This window comes from Peromyscus californicus, unplaced genomic scaffold, assembly GCF_007827085.1.
Source record: "Peromyscus californicus insignis strain IS unplaced genomic scaffold, ASM782708v3 Scaffold_12__1_contigs__length_115047231, whole genome shotgun sequence".
Classification (NCBI taxonomy): domain Eukaryota; kingdom Metazoa; phylum Chordata; class Mammalia; order Rodentia; family Cricetidae; genus Peromyscus; species Peromyscus californicus.
Window position 1 is genome coordinate 55,127,299 of NW_026294413.1, and position 5,589 is coordinate 55,132,887.

Genomic DNA, 5,589 nt, shown 5'->3' on the forward strand with positions numbered 1-5,589 from the left:
ATGGAAAGGTAAGGTTTCATTCATTGGTTGATGTAATAAACTATGCTATCAATAAAAACAGTGATTCCTGTGTGGTCATTTTCAAAAATGAATATTTTCAAACTTAGTTATATGAGTCAAGATCCTGTTTATTGTTCACCTTAAAAACAATCTGCCTCATTTCCTTCACACCCTATACAGATGTGGGCAGCAGGGGAGGGGCACAGTAGGAAGCCCCTTACCAAGTCTACCTAATAACATTTCAAACCCAAGATGGGATATTTTCACAAAAGGGTCACACGTGTCCCCAGATGTTTTTAAAATCTAAGTCCTAAAAACTTGCTGGAATAAAATATTCTGTTAAATAAATCTTATCATGAAAAGATCCACATTTTTTGTGGGTTTTTTTTAGTGTGTTAATTACAACATTTAAGATTAATTAATTACATTTCTTCCTTCTCTTTTCTCCTTCAAAACCTTCCCATATACCCCTCCCCACTCTCCTTCAAATTTGTGGTCTCTTTTTTCATCAATTGTCATTGCATGCATATGTGTATTTGTATATACACATATATTGCTAAATATAGCCTGTTGAGTCCATACTAGGCTATTTGTATATATGTTTGCAGGGCTGACTGTTTGGTACTGCATAACCAATTAATGTGCTCTTCCCTGGGCAGAGCTATCTATCCCACTCACAGCTTTGCTCAGTTGCCTGTAGTTTTTTTGTGTAGGGTTGAGGCCTCTGAGGCTTTTCCCCATCCACTTTTACAGAAAACGAACATAGATATTTGGATAACAAAAAGAATGCACACAATTGACATGTTACCAAATCAATAATGTAATATTTATGAAATTATATAGGAAAGGTAGTCATCACTAGGTCACAAAATTGTTCAGAGAGCCATCGCTGAGATTAAGAATTAAGTACTAATTTTATTAGTCTCAGTGACTGACAGATTGCAAGACAAAACATCTGCAGGATTTACTTTTGATGTTGGTCAATGTGCATGCGATCTCATTATTATATGTGTTACATTTTGAACATCCAGAAATTGCTTTTCATGAGTGTAATTCTATTTCCACCCACCCCCCCCAAAAAAAAACACAAAACACTGTCACACATCTGTAAAATGCCTAAATTTTCCAGAATATTTTCATATGTTTACCTAGTTTGATTCATAATCAAATGATTAAGTTATGCAAGGAATATTCTCCAGGATGAGATCAAAAAGTGACTCGTCTAAGGTCACGAAAAACCTAGAGTAAACACAGAGTGCAAGTTCATGCCCTAGGATGGCCACTCTCTAGTTTCTCTACAATGGAGTTCTCTCTAGAGATGGATAGACTGCCCAAACTATAGCCTTTGGAAAGTAATTGACGATTGATGCTGACAATGTGTGGTAATTTCTAAGAGCACCAGATGAGCCTAGAAAGTGCCCAGGAGCTTGAAGCACAAATGTCCACGACAGATAGTCTCAGAACATTCATACACACACTCACAAAGACTCACATTCCTGAACACACACACACACTCATACATACACACATTCTGCACTTAACACATTCCCACTCCCACTGGACACCTATGCCTTCCACAGGTAGCCACAGAGCTGATATCCACAAACTGTAAAGTGCAGGTCTTCATTTTGTAATAGTTTTTATTTATAGCTATAATTAGGTGTACAGTAAAGTGCTTATTTTCTGGAATAGCTCTTTCTTTGGATTTTTTTAGGGAAGCAGTAAGTTAAGATCTGTTCATAAGAAGGAATCTGAACCCTTACTCCAGGAACTGACATAGTTGTACAGCAGAAAATAGATGAGCTGAGCCCAGAAGACACAAAAAAGATAGTTTTTTTTGTATGTTTGTTTGTTTTGTTCTAATTCCAGAGTGTGAAAGGAAAGGGTCGAATATTGTATGTGGCTATTAAAGGCATTAAAAAGAGTGGATTAGAGGAACTGAACATCTGGCCGAAGGTTTGGAAAGCAGATCACTTCCTGTGGAGAGACATGAAAGTCACCAGAATTCCTCCCCAAAATATCAGGCCCTTGCATTTCCCCCACCCAATCCAGCCAGTCAGATGCAAAAAAATCCAATGAGCCAGGTGAGAGGGATTTCCACTTCATAGGACTTCCTGATTTATTTATCAGGGCAATCACTGTCAGAGTGCACTGTCGTCTACCCTGAGAATTAAATTAGTCTAACCAGGGACTAATCAGGTCCATTCACTTTCTTCTCCCAGTTTTCACTCAAGGGGAAAGCAACTCATTACATTGTACATGTTCCTCCAACCTCAGTCTGAAGCCAAACAATTCAAGATAAGGCTGAGCTACGCGGGCCACGGGTTCAAAACCACCCTGGGCTACTTAAAATGTTTCAGGATGCTCTACACAACTGTTCCAAAAAGCAAGCAGAAGTTGAGGTGGGTGGGTGGAGGTGGAGTGGGATGGAGAGATAGCTCAGTGATTAAGAGCACTTCTGGCTTTTGTAGAGGGCACAGATTAGGTTCCCAGCACCCACATAGTGGCTCTCAGCTGGCCATTAATGCCAGCTCCAGGAGATCTGATGCCCTCTTATGGACTCTGTGGGCAGCAGGAAACCAGACACACATGTGGTGCACATACATGCATGCAGGCAAAATATTCATAAAGAAAAATATATAATCTTTTTTTTTTTTTGACAGTTGAGTCTTTTAATAGAAAAAAACTACACGTGCAACAGTAGCAACACACATTTCTTCCAATCCGGACAGCTCTGGGTTCAGTTCTTCGCTTTGGGAGGTGGCCTGTACACACCTACAACCACAGCGTGGTCCCGCTCGTAGGGTTCGAGCGTCAGCTGCTCCTGGGGCTTCATGTTCTCTTGCTGCATCTTCTTCACCTCGGATGCAAACACAGCTTCTGCTGAGGCCGTGGAATCGATGCAGTTGGCCTTAATGGAAATCACAAAGTGTCCTCCATTCCGCAGGAAGGTGTGGGCATTCAGGGCCACAATCCGGGTTTGGTCTGGTTGCGCCACATCAGCAAAGATCACATCCACCATTGCGATAAGCATGCGGTATTTGTGTGGATGCCGAGCATCTTCAATCACAGGAATAATGTTGGTCCTCTTCTTGGCCAAGTTGATGAGGTCACGGCCAGAACGGTGGGAGAATTCAACTGCATAGACCAGACCATCCGGGCCAACAATATCAGAGACATGAGAGACGGTGGTGCCTGAGGCTGCCCCAAGGTAGAGCACCTTTGCCCCTGGTTTGATGTGGATCTGGTCTACGCCTCCCAGGATTGCTGCTGCCAGCTTGGAACGGAAGGGGTTCCAGGCTCGGTACTCAATTTTGTCATCTCCCTCTGAAATAGAGACTCTCTTCTCCCCATATACGGATTCTCCAGGGACCAGATTCTTTGTGACAAGGGCATCCTCCTTTCCTCGACAGATAAAGACACCTTCATGCCGATGCGGTTCCACCATGACATTCTTCCCTGACTGGTTGCCTCTTTTGCCTCCCCGGCCACCACCTCGACCCCGGCCGCCCCCAGACTGGAAGCCTCCACCTCGTCCACCTCCTCCTCCTCCACCTCCTCGTCCCCTGAAGCCTCCACCTCCACCTCGACCTCGACCTCCACCTCCACCAAAGCCTCCTCGTCCCCTGCCAAAGCCTCCTCGTCCGCCTCGTCCTCCTCCTCTACCGCCTCTGTCACCAAAGCCTCCTCAGCCACCAAAGCCGCCCCCACGGGGGCTGAAACCTGGCTTCATCACTGCGTCCTGGTCGCGCGGCCCCGGTGATCGGCGGTGTCCCCTGCTCCACGAGTCTCAGGCTTTCGCCATAATCTTTTTTTTTTTTTAGGTGGGAAGAAGGGAGCAAGAGAAGGGGGATATGGGAGTGGTTTTTTCTTTGTCTTACTTCTCTTCTGTAGACAGTGTCTTTGATCATGACTTTCCTTCCCACCCACCAGTGAACATTTGCCAATTGCCATTTGTTGACTAGTGTTCTAGACACAAGTCCTTACCCTCAAATACAGACCTCTAGTATTCCAGACAAATTAGATACATGTACTTAAGTGATTTCTCCCAGGCAGAGACTACCCTTTCTTAAGGCCATCTTTCCAAGGTTCACAGAGTTTTACGTTACTGAAAACTGATTTGTTATTTCCCCCTTTTTATGTGCATTTATCCTGAACCAGATCAGCTGCGCTTCCTTCACTGGAAAGACTTTCTGTTGCTCTTTCTTTCAGAAATCACATTCTTTTCGTTTTATACTGAAGTCTGTGACACATTTCCAATGAATGTCCATGTGTGGTGTCAGTTGAAGCCCAGTGTTCATGTTTTTCCACACACACAGCCAGCTTTCTTTCTAACAGTGGTGTTGAAAGAATAAGTAGCCTCTTTCCCTTGAATCCTCTTGGTGGATGGTCAAAATGTGTGGAAGAATCCGTTTCTGGCCCTTCTTCTCTTGTGTTTATTCACGTGTTTATCTCTTGACCTTATTAGTTCTCCCAGTTGTTCTGATGACTAGTCATGTTACTTGGACACCAAGACTTGTTAAAGCATCTCTTGGCAGTGTAGCCATGCTGAATCTTTCCAACCTGATCCAGGCAAAGGAGCCTTGTTTGTATCCTGATGATCTGCCTTCCCAAGTCTTGCGATGCAGTGACCATCTGGGCCTACATGACACCTTCCTCCCAGCAACAGACTGCCATGAACATCATCCCCTCTGCTTCACTTTCCAAATGTTGTCAGATCTTCAATTTCATCTCACTATTTCAATGTATAGAATGGATCGTCCAGCTTTTTAATCTGGAAAGAGGTGTGTGTTTTGTGGAGATACCTCACATCTATTGCTAGTGGACAGTGGAAATAATTTTTTGTTCTTAAATGATTACTTATTATTTATTTAGGATTAAATATTTTTTCCTTTCATTGGATAAACTGAGGTATAGGATAAATAACAAATACGTATGGGATATACCAGGGCACTCTTCCTGGTCCAGCTACTTATACACAGTGAGTATAGAACTGTTATCCCATGAAAGAACACTCACTAGTTTTCCCAGCACTAAAATATCAAACCCACGCCTCTGCATGGTAGGTAGACATTCTACACACAACAACATGCACGTGTTAATGGTGTGGATGGGTGTGTTTTAAAGCTATAGCATCTGCCTTTCTCTTTGTCTTGAAGAAACATGTGCTGTGCTTCCCTTTTGTTAGGCAATTGTGACATCTGCTGTCAGAAGTAAAGAACTTAACTCCAGTCAAAAGCAGACTATAATTGGAAAGGCAAACACATGTCAAAATGTGAACTTCTAGGGAACGGTGAGCAGGGAACTGTCAGTTTTTCCTCTTTGTTGAAAGTCTAGTTTGTATCAGGTAGAATTTTGTGTTGAAATATTGTGGGCAGCCCCAGGCCCATCTCTTTCCTATCTCTTGATATTTTTCTCTGAATGAGATGGTGAGCAATTTAATGACCACTAGGTGGACAAATATTTTCAGATCTTCACTCATTTTGGAGCTTCCTAGAAAGCATTGTCTCTTACTTCCTAGTTCCCTCAGTGTGCCTGTAAACATGTGCAGATAGGTGATAGATTATCAATAGATAGATAGATAGAGAG

The 5,589-nt window shown here is 42.9% G+C and overlaps 1 pseudogene; it reads right to left on the reverse strand.

The window, feature by feature from the left end:
• Positions 1-2,725: 2,725 nt before the first annotated feature.
• Positions 2,726-3,733, reverse strand: LOC128107900 (rRNA 2'-O-methyltransferase fibrillarin-like; annotated as a pseudogene).
• Between the last annotated feature and the right edge of the window lie 1,856 nt (positions 3,734-5,589).